This window comes from Myxine glutinosa, chromosome 7 (assembly GCF_964187855.1).
Source record: "Myxine glutinosa chromosome 7, kmMyxGlut1.1, whole genome shotgun sequence".
Classification (NCBI taxonomy): domain Eukaryota; kingdom Metazoa; phylum Chordata; class Myxini; order Myxiniformes; family Myxinidae; genus Myxine; species Myxine glutinosa.
In genome coordinates this window covers 40,389,336-40,408,935 of record NC_136267.1, presented here as the reverse complement: position 1 = coordinate 40,408,935, position 19,600 = coordinate 40,389,336, and the positions used below count along the sequence as shown (strand labels likewise).

The following is a 19,600-nucleotide window of genomic DNA, read 5'->3' as shown; positions in this document are numbered from 1 at the left end:
ACACCCATCATTCCTGTCTGACTTCTCCTACTTTCTGACCCAGCTCTGTTCCCTCTCCCCCTCAATCCTCCTCCTCGGTGATTTCAATATCCACATGGACTCCACTGACTCCACAATAACCACTGACTTCACTGATTTACTCACCTGCTTTAACCTCACTCAACATGTCAACTTTCCTACCCATAACCGTGGTCACATTCTGGACCTTGTCTGCTCTACTGGATTAATTTTGCACCATCTCTCTGGCTCCGACCTCACCCTCTCTGACCACTTAGCCATCACTATGACCATCAACATCCCCACCCCAGCACCAAGGCATTATCGCACTATCAACTTCCGTAAGCTAAACGCTCTTTCACCGACCTCATTCTCGTACACCCTCTCTGAAAAAATGTCCACTTCTCCCTTCGTTGACCTCCACACCCCTTCCGACCTCACTGACTACTACAACCACACTCTCTCCTCCAGCCTTGACCAGCCTTGCGCCTATAAAAACCAAAACAGTTTCTTTCACCCATTCTGCTCCCTGGTTTACCCCTGAACTCCGCCTGATGAAAACTCGTGCTCGCCAACTTGAAAGACTCCGCAATAAAACAGGTCTCACAATTCACTCCCAAGCCTACAAGGACCACCTACAACACTACAAAGATGCCCTCTCCCATGCCCGCTCCGCCTACTACTCTCAAATTATCCACTCTGGCTCTGGAAACCCAAAAGCACTCTTCTCTACAATAAACAAACTCCTCAGCCCCCTGAACACCACCACCCAGTCATTCACAGTAGACAACTGCATCTCCTTCCTTTCATTCTTCCAATGCAAAATTGACAACATCTACAACAGCTTAACCACCACCGCACCCACTCCCCCTCAAACCACCTGCCCCCCCCTTATCCTGCCAACCCCTGTCTCAGTTCTCCCCAGTCTCCCCTACTGACCTCTCTGAACTCCTCATAGGAATGAAAACTGCCACCTGCACTCTTGACCCCATCCGCTCCAGCTTTGTCAAGGCCTCCCTTCCTGCTCTCTCTCCACTTATCACTGCAACAATAAACTCCTCCCTGTCTACAGGCATCATCCCACCATCCCTCAAAATTGCTGCTGTTACCCCCATTCTGAAAAAACCTGGACTCAACCCTGACACCCGAAATAACTTCAGACCCATCTCCAACCTACCCTTTCTGTCAAAAGTTTTGGAACGCACTGTAGCCACTCAACTCAAACATCACCTCTCTGCCAATAACCTGTATGAAACATTCCAATCCGGATTCCGCTCCAACCACAGTACTGAAACTGCTCTCCTCAAAATCACCAACGACCTTCTCCTCTCCTCTGACGCCGGCAACCTCAACATTCTCATCCTCCTCGACCTCAGCGCCGCCTTTGACACCATCAATCACACCATCCTCCTCACCCGACTTGAAACCACCTTTAACATTACCGGCACTGCCCTCTCTTGGATCAAATCATACCTCTCTGACAGACGCCAGTTCATCTCCATCAATAACTGCAAATCCCCCACTGCTCCCCTCCCCCAAGGTGTCCCCCAAGGTTCAGTTCTTGGCCCCCTCCTCTTCATCCTGTACCTGTCCCCCCTAGGTCACCAAATCCGCCGTCATGGTCTCCAATTCCACTGCTTCGCCGATGACATCCAGCTTTTCATCTCCACCAAGTCCATCTCCACCGCCACCCACTCTATCCTGACAAACTACATCACTGAAATAAAATCCTGGCTTCAAATCGACTTCCTCAAACGTAACTATGATAAATCTGAAATAATCATCATTGGCCCAAAAACCAGTACAAAATCCTCCTCTTGACCTACAAAGCCCTCCATAACCTGGCCCCATCCTACCTGACTGACCTCCTCTCCAGACACACTCCCACCCGCAACCTCTGCTCTGCTGGTACCAACCTCCTGACCCCCCCCCCCCCCCCCCATCCAGACCAAATTCAGATCCTTGGGGGAGAGGGCCTTCTCCATCGCTGCTCCCACCCTCTGGAACTCACTACCTCACACCATCAGAGACTCCTCCTCACTCACCACATTCAAAACATCACTCAAGACCCACCTGTTCAACACTGCATTCAACATTTAACCCACAGCATTTAACCCCTGACTATCTCTTCTCCTTCTCCTTCCTTTTGCTTTGATTATTTACCTATTGATTTTTGTCTTTTTGCACTTGTTTTTTGTACTCTGTCAAAGCGCCTTTCGGCTTCTTGAAAAGCGCTATATAAAATAAATGTATTATTATTATTATTAAAAGAGTTTTTGCATGCAAACAAAGTTTTCACGATGATCCAACTTTCTTTCTTGAGGGGGGGGGGGGGGGGGGGGAGTGTTACGGATTCATCACTTCCGTTGTTGTGGTTCTCATCCACTGTAAACATTTTTGGTTGCATGTACTATTATTGTTATCATTTAGGTGAAATAGAGATAACTGTTTTCAAAAGGTAAAAAAAAGTTAATATTTTAAAAAGAAACCGGAAACCGGATCGGGAACCAGAGGAAGAAGAAGAGGAATAAGGAGAGGAAGAAGAGGCGGAGCGAGTGAGGTCGGAGAAGGAGCCGAGCTGTTTGGAGGTCTGGAGCAAACGCTGGCGAACGGAGGTCACGAGCGAACTTTGGGGTTTCCTGGGAAAGGGATTCCTGCGACAGAGTTGTTATCGCTGTGACAAATAAACCTGCATAACAGGTTTTGCGGTTGATTCCGAAGAGAATCATTAGAGTGCCGTTACGTCTTGAGAACGGACTGATGGCCATTTTACCTCGCGCCTGATTTCGCATCGCTCCAGGTTTTTCCCCTCGCTTCAACCATTTCAACGCATCCAGCCGTTAACTTGGTGTGTGTGTGTAATGTGGATTTTGAGTGGGAAATTGCGGTTCGCCGATTGGGAGCCGTTGAACCTCCATACCCGAAGGTGTGATTTCCCAGCCGCCTCTTGAGGACACTTTTGCCTATCTTTGGCAGTGTGACTGTCAACCGAGCGGGATTCTGGTCACGATACAACATCGTTCTGACGATCACTGGAGTGGATCGACTTTGGCTTGAAGCCGGAACCAACTTTGGCTTGAAGCCGGGACAGAGACATTGGGAATGTTATTTTTGCTCACTTGGAGCACAGTGAGTTCTATTGTACGAAACTGATGGTGCCATCATAGGAATGATATATTGGTTGTACAATTGATTAATATTGTTATTGTACTGTTATTCTTGTGTGACCTTAATACAATACTTGTTTGTTGGTAACAATTGGTGTGGTTTCACCATTGATCTTTGACATACAGAATAACACATCTTTCTGCCGTGACTCCTCTCGAGGCTCGGAGGTACACCGTGACCAGGGTTTGGGGAGGAACACGTTACAAAAGGATCCGTATTGCATCGTCTGCTTACCGTACTATAACTTGAGAACGAATTAACGGATTTCAATGAAACCGACGACGGTGGGTTTAGGGAACTCCAAGGAAGGTTTGTGATATATATATACAGACTTGGCATTTAATATGGAATTTTTTTTTTGTGGGGGTGAACTTACTTTTCAAGATGTCTTAGAACCAAAAGTTCATTCGAATTATGTTGAAATTATTCTAGATTTTGTTAATGTGACCTTTAAAAGAAACAAAAACCACATTTGACATTTCGAAGCAAATAAATTGATCCTTTAAAGTGATGTAAACTGATATCGAACTCAATTCATGGACAGTACTGTGTTAAACTTCTGTACGTTTTCCAGAAGTATCTCTTTATTTTGCACATTAGCCAATTTTTTTTTTAACAAAAACAAAAGTTAAATTATGACTGGGATTACGGACAGTAAAATTACAGTTCAGTACTTCGTGTAACCCCCACGAGCATTCAGGAGAGCACGTACACGTTGAGGCATGCTGTTCACGAGATTTGCCAAGGTTTGGACAGGAATCGCTTGCCATGCAGTGACAATAGCCTGCTGCAATTCACGCACAGAGGTCGGCTGCTGATCCAAGTGATTGATTTGACGCGTTAATTCTGCCCACAAGTTCTCTGTCGGATTCATATCCGGGGACATGGCAGGCCACTCCATATGCTCCACACCACGGTCAGCAAGAAAGTGTTGGATCATGGTAGCACGATGAGGCCGTGCATTGTCATCTTGGAAGACAGTTTCCTCGAAAGGCTGCACAAGCAAATGGAAGCAATGTTTCTTCCAGAATGGCCCTGTACTTGAACTGGTTCAGGTTTCCATTCAAAACAACCAGGTCAGTTTTGCCCCTTGCATGAAAAGCAGCCCAAACGGTCACCCCACCACCTCCAGCTTGGACTCTTGGCACTATACAATCTTTGTTGTAGGCTTCATGCACTTGTCTGTACACTCGGACGCAGCCATCTTGACGATAGACCAGAAATCTAGACTCGTCACTGAAGATCACGTGATTCCAGTGTCCTGGCTGCCATTGACGGTGCTCTCTGGCCCACTGCAATCGGCGCTGGCGGTGTTGTCTGGTCAGGCGTGGCTTTCTCAGGGGATGCCTGGCACGATAGCCTGCTTGAACCAGTCGTTGGTTGACTAGCCTTCTGGATACAGGCACATTTGCCAGTTGCTGCCACTCAGCCCTAAGCCGATTAGCTGACTTGGTATGGCCATTGCGGACTAACCGTTGCAGCTGGCGATCATCCCTCCTTGTGGTTCTGCGGGGACGTCCTGGCCTCGGTATTGGAGTAGGGACACCCCTCTGAGCATTTCGTTTCAGGATCTTTGACACCTGACCTTGAGTAATGCCATACTGCCGAGCAATAGAACGCTGTTTCATGCCGTAATTTCGTAAAGCCACCACTCCATGACAAACAGCATTGTCGAGTTGACGGACCATCTCCAGAGGAAGCGGCAATAACTTTTGGAGACGTGCAGCAGTTGTTTTCCACTAATACAGAACACAACAATCCTTGTATACCCAACTGTGAAGCCAATCATCAAATGCACCTGTCCGTACATTTTGCCACGCCACCTGTGATATAATCCTGTTGTTGACTTCTTGCTGCGACAGACAATCAGTGACATGGTTCTTTTAACAAATAAATCACCAAAGTGTAAAAGAAACTCACCAGATTGATATACTGAGTTAAGAAAGTAAACCCAAGTCAAGAAAAAAATAATATTCCATATTAAATGCCAAGTCTGTATATATATATATATATATATATATATATATATATATATATATATATATATATATATATATATATATATATATATATATAAATATATATATATATATTGTGTACAGGATCGTGGCTCGTGAAAGAGCTAATTTATCACACAAAATGAAAATAAATATGCAATAAAATGCAAATAAATATGCAATAAAATACAAATAAAATTTGCTCGTGATGCAAATAAATATATTTAAAACAATAAAAATAAGGGAGGAAAGTGGACAACATTTTGGTGTTACAAATGAGTTGTGAGAATTACAAACGGTGAATGTTACCAACCACATTCAATGACTCAAATATTGTTTTTTTTAATGATAATAAAGTTGTGAAAATAGAAGTAAGATACATTTTTGATTTGAGGTTACTCATGTTCCGACTGAATTAAAATGAGATGCCACAAAACTCTCATATTTGTTTAAAATAAAGTCATTCATAATTACCTAACAAGACGTGCTGATATGCAATTACCATTTCAAACAAACAAGGCCTTCCTTTACAAAAAAAAAGCGTATTTATTAAAACTGGACCCAAGTTATGTAATTCGCGTAAAAGGAGCCTTCGGCAAACTATTGGTGTTGTAAGCTTTAAAAACAATCTCAAAACGTTTATTATCAGAGGTGTTTAACAAATTGATGTCTTAATCACTGTTAAATGAGGAATGAGTGATATTGCAATGCTAATACAAAAGTATTGCATATTAAATAGCTGGTTCCTGCTCGTACACCGCCATCCCTCATTTGATAGTTTCAGCTTCTATTTGTCAGCCTTAATGTCTATCGATTTGTGTGCTGGTAAATTGCTATGTACATTCTGTGGCAAAGTTCGGTTAGGTTAGGTGTGTGTGTGTGTGCGTGTTATGCATGGTTGCGCTCTGCTCAAAGCAAAAAGCAGGGTTAGGCAATCGGTTGGTAACGTGTTGCATACATACGTGCGTGTCTGCATTTTTTAAAATTCATTTTCTCGCCAACCGTTGGTCCTATTGACAAAATTTTACCACAGTAGCGTCTCCACCTGTAGGATTTTTATGGCGTCGCCCATAGGGCAAAGCCGTCTAGAACAGTGTTTGTCCGTCAATATGTATGTCCCCTCAAATGTATACCAATCAGAGCTGAGGATCTGGTCACATGACAGGGTGATGTGATGACGTCTGATGTCTTTACGGCGTACAATGGCTGACTCCACACTCCGCCATTTTGATTCCTATGCCATTCAAGCCGGACATATCGTCGAACCTGTCATATATCACAATCGCCATGTGCTACCTTTACGTTTTTCATTCAGTGTAAAACACAAACAAACTGATTGTCAAAATGATCATCAAATATCAAAAGCATAAACGTTACGGATCTTTCAACAACACAGTAAGTATAGGCCTTAGGCTTCATGCCCCACCTTCAGGCTGCTTTGGACAAATTAGCCCAGGTTTCTTAATACTGTAGTATTGTTTTCATAATAATAATAGCGTTAATACTAATAATATAGTAAATATAATCGTAACACTGCAATCCCTTTGTCGTTATTGCAAAGTTTCTACATTGAAGCGGTGTATGGTTCATGAATCAATGATAAGCGGTGTATGGTACGAATAACTGCAGAAGTAAGGAATTAGCCTCGGTTTTTTTTAGTAATATCATTTTCATAATAATGATAAGGTAACGTTAATATTGCAACGTGATTCCCCAAGTGAACACCACAGGGATCACGAATGGCCAATAGTGAGCTTTTACTCTGAAGCGTTCAGTTCAATTGCGGACTTTATCTATGCGGGGTAAGAAAGGGGAGGAAGCTGAAGCGCTTACCTGATCGATCCCACCGGGCAGTCCCAACCTGCAAAAAATAACTCACACAAAAACCGGATTTAAAATGTACAGAAAATAATGAAAGGATTTATTAAAAGAAATGCCGGTAACAAGAAACACGACGGTAAAACTAAATTCCGAAACCGGATCCTTCACACCAGACTTAAACACAGACGAAGGGATAAAAAAACGTTGGAAAATAAAAACGTGTAGTTTATCGTGGCACTTAGCTCAACTCGCTCGGTGCGTCGTCAGGCCCTGAGTGCGCAGTCCGGATGCAGCTTCTGCCTTGGTGGGAAGAAGGCCTCGATGCGCCCTTGTCCGCTAGACCTCGATGAAGGCCTCCCACGCGAGGCGAACAAGCAGGCGTGCAGCCCGCTCCCCAGCCGTGCCCATCCTCACGAATTTGGCACGGAAACCGTGGCTCGTTGTTCTTGGCGCTCTGCCTCTTTCACCAAGACGCTCTTTTGGCGCGAATCGGGCCTCACTGGCTGTCGCGAGCAGCAGGCATGCAGCTTGCTCCCAAACGCGTCGGTCAACCACAGCCCTTCCGCCTCGTTCCGACCAACACTGCAAGATCTCGAAACACGGCCGCCACGATGAAACCCAATGAGGAGAGGAATGTCCGCGCACAGCTGTCTTCCACCAAAGTCCGATACCAAGGCTGTACTACCCCAAGATGTCGGTCAGCGTGTCCTTTTATCGGCCAACCTCTGACTTCATTGGTGCTTCTCCTCCAATCAATGCGCAGGCCGCCTGTCAATCAAAACCTCCCTCCCAATCATGGCCATTCTGGGCATGGCTCTCGGCCTACCCGAGTGATGTAGCTGGCGCGTCCAAATGGCCGTGCTCAGAACTGGCTTCCGGATGGTTTTATGGTTTATTATTTAGTGCAATTAATGAGCATTTCTCACTAGTGTCTATGGTGCAGTGCCAAAGGATAAATCACATAGGGTAAGACATACAAGGGAATTAACACAATCCCTAAACTAGTTAACATGACCCATTCCTCGTAATGAGGACGAAGATACAAGCTTAATCCAAACACACGGTCTAAACAAGTACTTATTACATCAAGGTTTCTACACGACATTCGGAGCACCTACCTATACAAATCTACCTTGACTAAAGTATCCCTACCCCCACAAACTTAACAATATTATAGTAAATCTAATCGTAACAATAATCCCTTTGTAGTGACTGCAAAGTTACTATAGGTTAAAATATATCATCTTGTATATAAATATTAAAGTAGCTGCCGTTTTGTGTCCGTCCATCACGCTACTTCATTACGGCGGTCAATGATGTCATTACGGCGTACGACAGCTGACTCCACTGACCGACATTTTTATTTATATGCTGCACAGGCCGAACATGTCGTCGAAGCCGTCGAACCTGTCGTCGAAGCGGTCAAACCCATCATGTGATTTTACACATGGACAGCTGTATGTTGCAGCGAGTAGAGTACTACGGCTACGCCGCTGTTGGACTCTCGGTCTTGTGTTATTCATAATGACGCCATAGATGACATGGCACGGACGCCATCTTGGAAAAATATTACACCTCTATATCTCCAAAACCACTCAATGGAAAAAATTGAAACAAGGCTCATTGTCAAGTAGTCTCCATGGGGAATAAGATATCGTTAAGCATTCGTCACTTCCGCCTTTGTTGTTATTATATACTTGTAGCATTTTTAGTTTCCGGTAATATTGTTGTTAAGATTTCTGTGTGAAATAGAGATGACTTTAGTAAAAGGGAAAAATAAATGTTTGTGGAGGAAAAAGAAAAACGTGGCAAAGAAACCGGAAGAGGAGGAAGGAGGAAATTGGCGGGGAAAAGAGACAGCCGTGAGTCGCATCAAGGCTATGAGCGGACTTCTTGATATTGGTCGCGAATGAATTGAGGCTTCCCGGGAAATGGATTGCCCGCGACATTGTCCCATATTGCGATTGCAATTAAACCTGCATCTCAGGTTTTGGTACCTTGCGTGAACTATTGTTGGTGGGAAAGCAAGAGCCTCCATTACAGGCCGATCCACAATATTTCCTCGAGGAAGCCGTCCACCTGGTGAATTGTGTTTTGTCGTTAGGATTCCCATATCGACATCATCGTGTGGATCGCCATTGGTTCCGATATCGGCTTAATTCCCATATCGACCTATTTATGTTGATCGCCGTTGGTTTCCATGTCGGCTAAATCGTTGGTGGACGTGGGGCGTGGATTGCACTCACCTTTTGGGGGATCATTACCCCACACCACCATCGACCCGACCTCTCACCATGCAACTCCTCGTCCGCAGCCGCGCTGATACTTGCCTGTTGTTGTTGCCGCTCTGCACGACTTCGACCTTTGCCCAACGTGGGGATTCGTGCACGGACTTTGTGATTGTAACATTCCACTCACGTTTGGCGTTTCTTGCTTCGAGAGCATTGGGGAATGATGGTACCATCATATGTATTGTTCATGAGATGCAAGTGATATTTTCATGGTACTTTCTTTAAGAGTGTTGTTATTGTGTATGTGAGAGTTCTAAAGGTGCAGTCACACTATGACGTTTTAGAGAAACCTATATCTAGCGTATGAAAAATCATAAAATAATGTCAACGCGTCGTCATACGCCCAAAAAAGCATCGAAAATTCTACAGCATGAATAAATTGGGCGTATGCATAACGTATTGAACGTATACATACATAGCGTATGTCTAACCTATTAGTAACCTATCACTAACTTATATATAACTTATGACAGCATATCACAGCGTATGGCCAGCGTATGGCCAGCGTATGTCCAGCGTTCTCGACTTATGCCCAACGTATGAGTAACTTATGAGAAACCTATGCGCAGCGCGCTCGGCGTGTTGCCGACGATCACGTGATGTTCTGCATAAATTACGGTGCCGATCTCGACAGTACGGATCTGGTGAAGTGCCAATTCGATGATGTCATACTGATGTTGGAGAACGACTAGTTGGTATTCTTGTCAAAGTCTCTCAGGATCCTCCATCTTCTCTGATGACGGGTGGAGAAGTGATGGTGAGCTACTCACAGGCCCCCATATATACAGTGACCGCAAAACGCTGGCAAAACGCCAATAATACGCGAGCTGTACGGTAGAAACACGTTCAATAAGTTACTCCATCGTCAGACATACGTCTAATACATCTGAATACGTCAATATGCGTTGCAGATACGTCAGATATAGGTTAGATATAGGTTAGAAGTAAGTTACTCATAGGTTATCAATAAGTTAGCTGTACGGTACACCTTCATGCCAACGTATCTCGACATATCTCGACGTATGAGTAACCTACCTCTAACGTATTTAACGTATGTCTAGCGTATGTCTAGCGTATGCCTAACGTATGCCTAACCTATGAAGAGGACGTCGGCATACGCCCAAAATTTTGTGCATGCACAAAAATGTATTTCGGCCTCTGCGTACAACAACGTATGCCAGCTTATACCAGCGTGCTTTTAACGTATACAACTTATACCAAACCTACCCCTAACTTATGTCAACGTACACCAGCGTGTTGGTGAAAATTCACATACGTCGGCATAAGTTACTGCTATACGTTATAGTGTGACTGCACCTTTAATACAATTACTTATTTTGCTCGACACAATTGCATTGGTGTGGTTTTACCATGGTTTATTAGAACACTCAAAATAACAAATCTTTCTGCCACGTTCCCTCTCGAGACTCTGAGGTGCACCGTATCCGGGGTTTGGAGAGGTAACACGTAACAATATGTTCATGATGAGGTCATCGGTGCCTTAGTTATGATGTCATAATTCGACAAGTATAACACTTCATCCGATCAGTATGAATTTTTTTTTTCTCTGCAACTGTTGGTCTGCTGGATACAAAAGGTTCACCATAGGAGCACCTCCTCCTGCAGAATATTTTAATGATAATTATGACATCGTAGGTCATGTGGTACAGGCACCATCTTAGATAAACCAAATAACGTTGCAACTCGATATCTCCGAAACTGCTCCATGGAAAAAATTTAAACGTGGCTCATTGTAAAGAACTCCGCATGCAGAATAAGTGTTAACGTTGACGTCATTGATGCCATAATTATGACGTCATAATTCGACAGGGACAACGCTTAGTCTGATCAAAATGAAATTTCTTGAGCATGATCTACGCAATAATTATATTATAAAATATTAATTTGTGATGTCATCGCTCACATGGTCTAGCAGCCATATTGGATCAAAAAAAACCCTTCAAAACAGAAGAATTGGCTCGCACAAAGTTAACTACGCAGGGTAAGTATTCCATGAATACCATCTAGTTAATTTGTTACTTGCCGGAAAAGATTCCGGCAAGTATGTTGATCTGTTCGTTTGTTTGTTACTTGCCGGAAAAGATTCCGGCAAGTATGTTGATCTGTTCGTTTGTTACTTGCCGGAAAAAATTTTCCGGCAAGTATGTTGATCTGTTCGTTTGTCTGTTTGTCTGTCTGTCTGTCTGTCTGTTTGCAGCACTGCGTCTACACCGTTGCACAGAGAATCGCCAAACTTTGCACACATATTGGTCTTGCCCTGGAATAGACTGTGCCCAATTGATGACGTCATCGGTGACGTGGTTCGGCCACCATCTTGGAAAAACCGAAAAACTTTGCACCTCTATATCTCCGAAAGTACTGTACAGAAAAAATTGAGACATGGCTCATTGTAAAGAACTCTCCATGGGGAATAAAATATGTAAATGATGACGTCATCAGTCACGTGGTTCGGGCGCCATCTTGGAAAAACGGCAAAACGTTGCGCCACTATATCTCCAAAAGTGCTGAACAGAAAAAATTGAGACATGGCTCATTGTAAAGAACTCTCCATGGGGAATAAAATATGTTAATGATGACGTCATATGTCACGTGGTCGGCCGCCATCTTGGAAAAACGGCAAAAATTTGCACCACTATATCTCCAAAAGTGCTGAACAGAAAAAATTGAGACATGGCTCATTGTAAAGAACTCTCCATGGGGAATAAAATACGTTAATGATGACGTCATCAGTCACGTGTTCGGCCACCATCTTGGAAAAACCGAAAAACTTAGCACCTCCATATCTCCGAAAGTGCTGAATAGAAAAAATTGAGACATGGCTCATTGTAAAGAACTCTCCATGGGGAATAAAATATGTTAATGATGATGTCATCGGTCACGTGGTTCGGCCGCCATCTTGGAAAAACCGAAAAACTCTGCACCTCCACATCTCCAAAAGTCCTGAATAGAAAAAATTGAGGTATGGCTCATTGTAAAGAACTCTCAATGGGGAATAAAATATGTTAATGATGACGTCATCGGTCAGGTGGTTCGGCCGCCATATTTGTCCTAAATGGCCGATAAAAAAGTACATTCCGGCAAGTCCTCGGTCTCTGACCGATTTTTCATTTGTCTGTCTGTTTGTCTGTCTGTCTGTTTGCAGCACTGCGTCTACACCGTTGCACGTAGAATCGCCAAACTTTGCACACATATTGGTCTTGCCCGGGAATAGACTGTGCCCAATTGATGACGTCATCGGTGACGTGGTTCGGCCGCCATCTTGGAAAAACCGAAAAACTTTGCACCTCTATATCTCCGAAAGTGCTGAATAGAAAAAATTGAGACATGGCTCATTGTAAAGAACTCTCCATGGGGAATAAAATATGTTAATTATGACGTCATCAGTCACGTGGTTCGGTCGCCATCTTGGAAAAACCGAAAAACTGCACCACTATATCTCCAAAAGTGCTGAATAGAAAAAATTGAGACATGGCTCATTGTAAAGAACTCTCCATGGGGAATAAAATATGTTAATGATGATGCCATTGGTCACGTGGTTCGGCCGCCATCTTGGAAAAACGGGAAAACTTTGCACCACTATATCTCCAAAAGTGCAGAATGGAAAAAATTGAGAGATGGCTCATTGTAAAGAACTCTCCATGGGGAATAAAATATGTTAATGATGACGTCATGTATCACGTAGTTCGGCCGCCATATTTGTTCTAAATGGCCGATAAAAAAGTACATTCCGGCAAGTCCTCGGTCTCTGACCGATTTTTCATCTGTTTGTCTGTCTGTTTGCAGCACTGCGTCTACACCGTTGCACGGAGAATCGCCAAACTTTGCACACATATTCGTCTTGCCCTGGAATAGGCTGTGCCCAATTTATGACGTCATCGGTCACGTGTTTCGGCCGCCATCTTGGAAAAACCGAAAAACTTTGCACCTCCATATCTCCGGAAGTGCTGAATAGAAAAAATTGAGACATGGCTCATTGGAAAGAACTCTCCATGGGGAATAAAACATGTTAATGATGATGTCATCAGTCACGTGGTTCGGCCGCCATCTTGGAAAAAACGAAAAACTTTGCACCTCCATATCTCTGAAAGTGCTGAATAGAAAAAATTGAGACATGGCTCATTGTCAAGAACTCTCCATGTGGAATAAAATATGTTAATGATGACGTCATCGGTCACGTGGTTCGGCCGCCATCTTGGAAAAACCGAAAACTTTGCACCTCAACATCTCCGAAAGTGCTGAATTGAAAAAATTGAGACATGGCTCATTGTAAAGAACTCTCCATGGGGAATAAAATATGTTAATGATGACGTCATATGTCACGTGGTCGGCCGCCATCTTTGAAAAACGGCAAAACTTTGCTCCACTATATCTCCAAAAGTACTGAACAGAAAAAAATTGAGACATGGCTCATTGTAAAGAACTCTGCATGGGGAATAAAATATGTTAATGATGACGTCATCAGTCACGTGGTTCTGCCGCCATCTTGGAAAATCCGAAAAACTTTGCACCTCCATATCTCTGAAAGTGCTGAATAGAAAAAATTGAGACATGGCTCATTGTCAAGAACTCTCCATGTGGAATAAAATATGTTAATGATGACGTCATATGTCACGTGGTCGGCCGCCATCTTGGGAAAACGGAAAAAAATTTCACCTCCATATCTCCGAAAGTGCTGAATAGAAAAAATTGAGACATGGCTCATTGGAAAGAACTCTCCAGGGGGAATAAAATATGTTAATGATGACGTCATCAGTCACGTGGTTCTGCCGCCATCTTGGAAAATCCGAAAAACTTTGCACCTCCATATCTCCGAAGGTGCTGAATAGAAAAAATTGAGACATGGCTCATTGGAAAGAACTCTCCATGGGGAATAAAATATGTTAATGATGACGTCATCTGTCACGTGGTTCGGCCGCCATCTTGGAAAATCCGAAAAACGTTGCACCTCTATCTCTGAAAGTGCTGAACAGAAAAAATTGAGACATGGCTCATTGTAAAGAACTCTCCATGGGGAATAAAATATGTTAATGATGATGTCATCGGTCAGGTGGTTCAGCCGCCATATTTGTCCTAAATGGCCGATAAAAAAGTAAATTCCGGCAAGTCCTCGGTCTCTGACCGATTTTTCATTTATTTGTCCTCCATCTCTCCTTTATTTTCTTCTCGTTTTTGTCTATGGAGGGGTGAATCTTATAAATGTTTTTGTAGGATTCACCTGGCTGCACCAGGATGGGTTTGAGAGTAGAGGAGTAGCAGTCAATATCCAAATCCTATACAGGTTCCTTCTGGTGACTCCATATTTGTCTTTTTAGATTCCTCCTGATACTCCAGCACTGCATCTGGTCAGTTGTTTGATTATTATTCTCATCGTATCTTATTGGACAATATTTCTTTATTTCTGTCTCTTCATATTTTTACCTGTGATACAAGAAGTTTGTGTGGTTGTATAGCTGGATCGGGATTCAAACCCAGGCTAGACAGCTCACAGGTGAATACACATAACTCTACGGCCTAGGCTATGCTGGCAGCCCTCTTCATCAGCCAACCTTGCTGTTTTTACACGACGAGACAAAATCACTTCCACTTCGCTGCAAAGGTCGGTGGTAGATGCTTTGGTTTGAACCTCCATTTAAAATGGGTGAAATGCAACATTTAGTATATTTGGAATTATTCTTACATATCAACATTTCAACATTGTGATGCACATTATCAAATTAAAATTAAGAATATTGGTTAGCACCAGGTGGCGGTATAACGTTACACATTTACAAAGACACAATCTTGTGGTGAGGCAGTTGCTCTGAAACACCTTGCCTTCGCCTCATGGAAGGCAAATCTAACTGAAGGTAATCTCAGTTCCTTTCACAAAGTTCGGAACATGTGTGTGTCTACCCTCAGAAGCGCCAGGAAACAATATCTCTTCACTCTCAAGACTGAACTCTCAAACCTGTCTCCTTCCTCCAAATCCTGGTGGCGTCTCGTCAAATCCGTTTCTGGTGTTTGTTCCCCCTCCATCCCCTCCCTTACCTCAAATGGCTACACAGTTGACACAGCACATGACAAAGCTGAATGCCTCAACTCTGTGTTTGCCTCAAAATCTTGTGTCCCAAATCCATCGCTCTCTGTACCCACCGTACCCAGCTGCTCCTGGACTCTGTGTCCTTCTCTCCTGACAAGGTGGAGAAGTTTCTGTCAATCCTCGACGACGATTCTGCAACTGGACCAGACGGCATCAGCCCACAGGTCCTAAAATCCTGCTCTGCCGCTCTATCTCACCCTCTCTCTGTTCTTTTCACCCTCGCTTTTGCTCAAGGTCATCTGCCATCATCTTGGAAATCAGCAAACATTACCGCTTTACACAAAAAGGTGCAAAAACAGATCCTTGCAACGACAGACCAATCAGCCTGCTTCCAATTATCAGCAAAGTCATGGAATCCATCACTGCTTCGGATATGAAATCCTTCCTCTTCTCCAATGGCTTGATCTCCGATCATCAATTTGGATTCAGACCAGGTCATTCTACTCTGGACATGCGACTTCTGCTGCCTCAACAATGGATGGAGGTCCTCAATGCCAAACAGGAAATCAGAGCTGTCTCCCTTGACATATCACGTGCCTTCAATACGGTCTGGCACCCAGCTCTGCTCACCAAACTCTCCTCCTATGGTATCCATGGAAATCTCCATTCATGGCTTGCAGACTTCCTCTCTGGTCGTAGTCAACGTGTGGCCCTGAATGGATTTCTCTCATCGCCCCTTCCTGTTCTGCCTGGAGTTCCTCAAGGCAGTGTTCTGAGCCGTGTGCTTTTTCTGGTCTTCACCAATGATCTCTCCGACTGGAAAATCCTCTCTATCTCTTTGCTGATGACTGTACTCTCTGCCGCTCCATTCCTCATCCCTCAGATCGGCAGTCTGCAGCCTCCTCACTCTCTGAAGACCTGGACAAAATCACAGACTGGTCAAACAAGTGGAACATGTCTTTCAATCCTGACAAATCTCACACTCTCACTTTGCCTCTCCGAAAAGACTGTCTGGACAACCTCCCATCTACTTTCTCAACAATCCTCTTGAAGAAGTTCTGTCACTCAAGCTTTTGGGTCTCACTATCTGCCATGATCTTTCCTGAGAAAACCACATTTCCAAGCTGGCCTGCAAAGCCAGTCGCCGTCTGGGAATCCTCCGTCTTGCGAAGTCCTTTCTGGGCACTTCTGAGCTCCTCACCACTTGCAAAGCTTTCATCCGCAGCTCAATGGAATACTGCTCTCCTCTCTGGGCTGGTGCTCCTGTCTCACACCAAGCTCGGCTTCACGCTGTAGAAACCAAGGCTTTTAGAATCATTAGAATCTCCCACGATGAAGTCGATTCTGAGGGCCTTCCTCTCTCTCACCGCATGCACGTTGGTGGTCTTTGTCTTCTACAGAATCATCTCCGGCCTTGCTCTCCCTGCTCTGTCTGTGCTCTGTCCCCCAAATATTCCTTCAGGACGCACAAGATCTGTCAGCAAGACTCTTCTGGTGAAACTACCAAGATCAAGACTCTCCGCTCACCTTCACTCTTTCATTCGTCTTCTTTCCCGCCTCTGGAGCAAACTCCCATACTCTCTTCAATCCCTCTCCTCCCTCCAGGTCTTCAAAACAGCTGTTCACCACCATCTCTTATCTTCCTCCATCCAAAACATTAATCTTTTCTACCTCTTAAAACACCCCAAAAATCCATCTCTTTCTATCTCCGACTTCATTCCTGAAATTCATAGAAAATTAATGTTAATTTGTTTTATACCGGGTACCCCCCCCCCCTCCCTCCCTCCCTCTCCCTTCCATAGATCGACCGACGTCCCTGTTGTCTACTGTTGTTGTGCTTGAATGCTTACCTCTCTCCCCCTCCCTTTATTGTATGTTTTATGTGTCCGTGCATGCTTTCATGTTTAATGTGTTAGCTCTTACACGAGCCTCGATTGTGTATACAAAAAATAATAATAATAAAAAAGAAGACAGAATTAGGGTCAAACTACAAATTCGTTTTCCAATTATTCATAATTCGATTCGTGTTGGAAATATAACATTCAATTGAAATTAAATTGTTCCTCGATCATAAATTGCCGTTTGTACACAGACAAAGTGAACCAATATTGCTGAAATCCGCTTTTTGCTTCGCAGCATGAATGCGGTCATGTGGCCAGCGAAAGTTGACGAGGCAATTCAATAGTTATCTGCTGGAGAGAAATGTGCATCTCGAAAGCATCACAAAAATCTATCAGACCCATTTGTGTTTACCCCAAGGTATCTTGGAGCATGTAATGGAAGTTTGTTTTTTTGTGGATCTGGCTGGATGAATACCCATGGATGGTTTACAGCTCACATCTCGGCGATTTTTTAAAAATTTCAATTCAACCAGTTATGGCTGGAATATAACTTCACCGATGACGTCATCATTCTCACCCTATACACATACCGTACCCCTTGGGGAGTTAACGTTTGTCACAACAGACAATGAATTGCTGGACGTCATGGATAAATATACAATGCTGCATGGTATCGTCGAGATTGAACAATCGAAGTCGGCCTACTTTCAGCATCAGGGAAGATGAAGTGACATCCTCTGACGAAGTGCAACTTGCCCTGTATGCCTCATCTCGTGGACGCAGAAAAGCAATGTTAAGTAAGAGTTTCTCAAATTCACCAAAAGTGCCAGGGTTACTGGTGACTATAAATGTTGCCACAGGAGGAGGAAGAGAAGAAGAAAAGAAAGTATATAATAATAAAAAACAAACAAACAAACAAACAAATGAAAAATCGGTCAGGGACCGAGGACTTGCCAGAATGTACTTTTTTATCGGCCATTTTCGACAAATATGGCGGCCGAACCACGTGACCGATAACGTCATCATTAACATATTTTATTCCCCATGGAGTTCTTTGCAATGAGCCATGTCTCAATTTTTTCTATTCAGCACTTTTGGAGATATAGAGGTGCTAAGTTTTTCGTTTTTTCCAAGATGGCGGCCGAACCACGTGACTGATGATATCATCATTAACATATTTTATTCCCCATGGAGAGTTCTTTACAATGAGAAATGGCTAAATTTTTTCGATTAAGCACTTTCAGAGATATGGAGGTGCAAAGTTTTTCGGTTTTTCCAAGATGGCGGCCGAACCACGTGACCTATGACGTCGTCATTAACATATTTTATTCCCCATGGAGAGTTCTTTACAATGAGCCATGTCTCAATTTTTTCCATTCAGCACTTTCGGAGATATGGAGGTGCAAATTTTTTCGGTTTTTCCACGATGGCGGCCGAACCACGTGACCTATGACGTCATCATTAACATATTTTATTCCCCATGGAGAGTTCTTTACAACGAGCCATGTCTCAATTTTTTCTGTTCAGCACTTTCGGAGATATCGAGGTGCAAAGTTTTGCCGTTTTTCCAAAATGGTGGCCGACCACGTGACATATGACATCGTGACACCCACGTGACAACAGACAAACAGACAGACAAACAAACGATCAGATCAACATACTTGCCGGAAAAAATTTTTTTTTCGGACAGACAAACACCAGAAAATTGAGGACACGGAAAAATTTTTCCGGCAAGTAACAAACCAACTGATCAACATACTTGCCGGAAATAAATGAAAAATCACTCATATAGCGACACTTGGCAAAAGAGAAGAAAGCAGAATGGCACCAGTAGAACATCCATTTGACCTCACAAATAGTTGGTGGGTGAATTCAGTTCGCCGATATGTAAATCCTATTCAAATGTCAAGTCAATCGGATGAAAATAGAGGATTTTAGAAATTAGAAATTGTTGTTGACCTTTGGCCTATGTTGACGTTTTGGCCTATGCTGATCTCAAAATAGTTGGTGGTTGAATTCAGTTACCTGATGTGTATATCCTATTCAAATTTCAAGTCAATCGGATGAAAATTGAGGATTTTAGAAAATTGAAAAAATGTGGTTGACCTCTGGCCTATGTTGACCTTTTGACCTTTTGACCCCAAAAATATATAGGATTTTGTCGGACCAAGAACTCTACCATTTGGTGAAGTTTCGTGAAGATCTGTTTAAAATTGTAACCTGTAGGCAAGTATAAGTGAGCGGACAGACAAACACACAAACCGGAGTGAGCAACATACTTGCAAAAAAATGTTTGTTTGTTTTGCCAAATAAACAAACGGATTCAAATGGAAAAACCTCTCCTCTGGCGAGGGTATCTAGCTGCTTGCTGACGGAACACACCCCTGCCTCCTACCTGCTTCCTTCATCCTTCGTTCAATTCATTGAACTCCTGCGACGTCAAAC

At 43.5% G+C, this 19,600-nt stretch overlaps 1 long non-coding RNA gene across 1 annotated transcript in view; it reads right to left on the bottom strand.

Moving 5' to 3' along the window:
- Nucleotides 1–19,600, bottom strand: part of LOC137431160 (uncharacterized) — a 32,100-nt gene extending 12,500 nt beyond the window's left edge. Inside the window, exon 1 of the long non-coding RNA XR_010985205.2 lies at nucleotides 19,551–19,600. This is a non-coding gene — a long non-coding RNA (uncharacterized LOC137431160). The remainder of the gene's footprint in view (nucleotides 1–19,550) is intronic.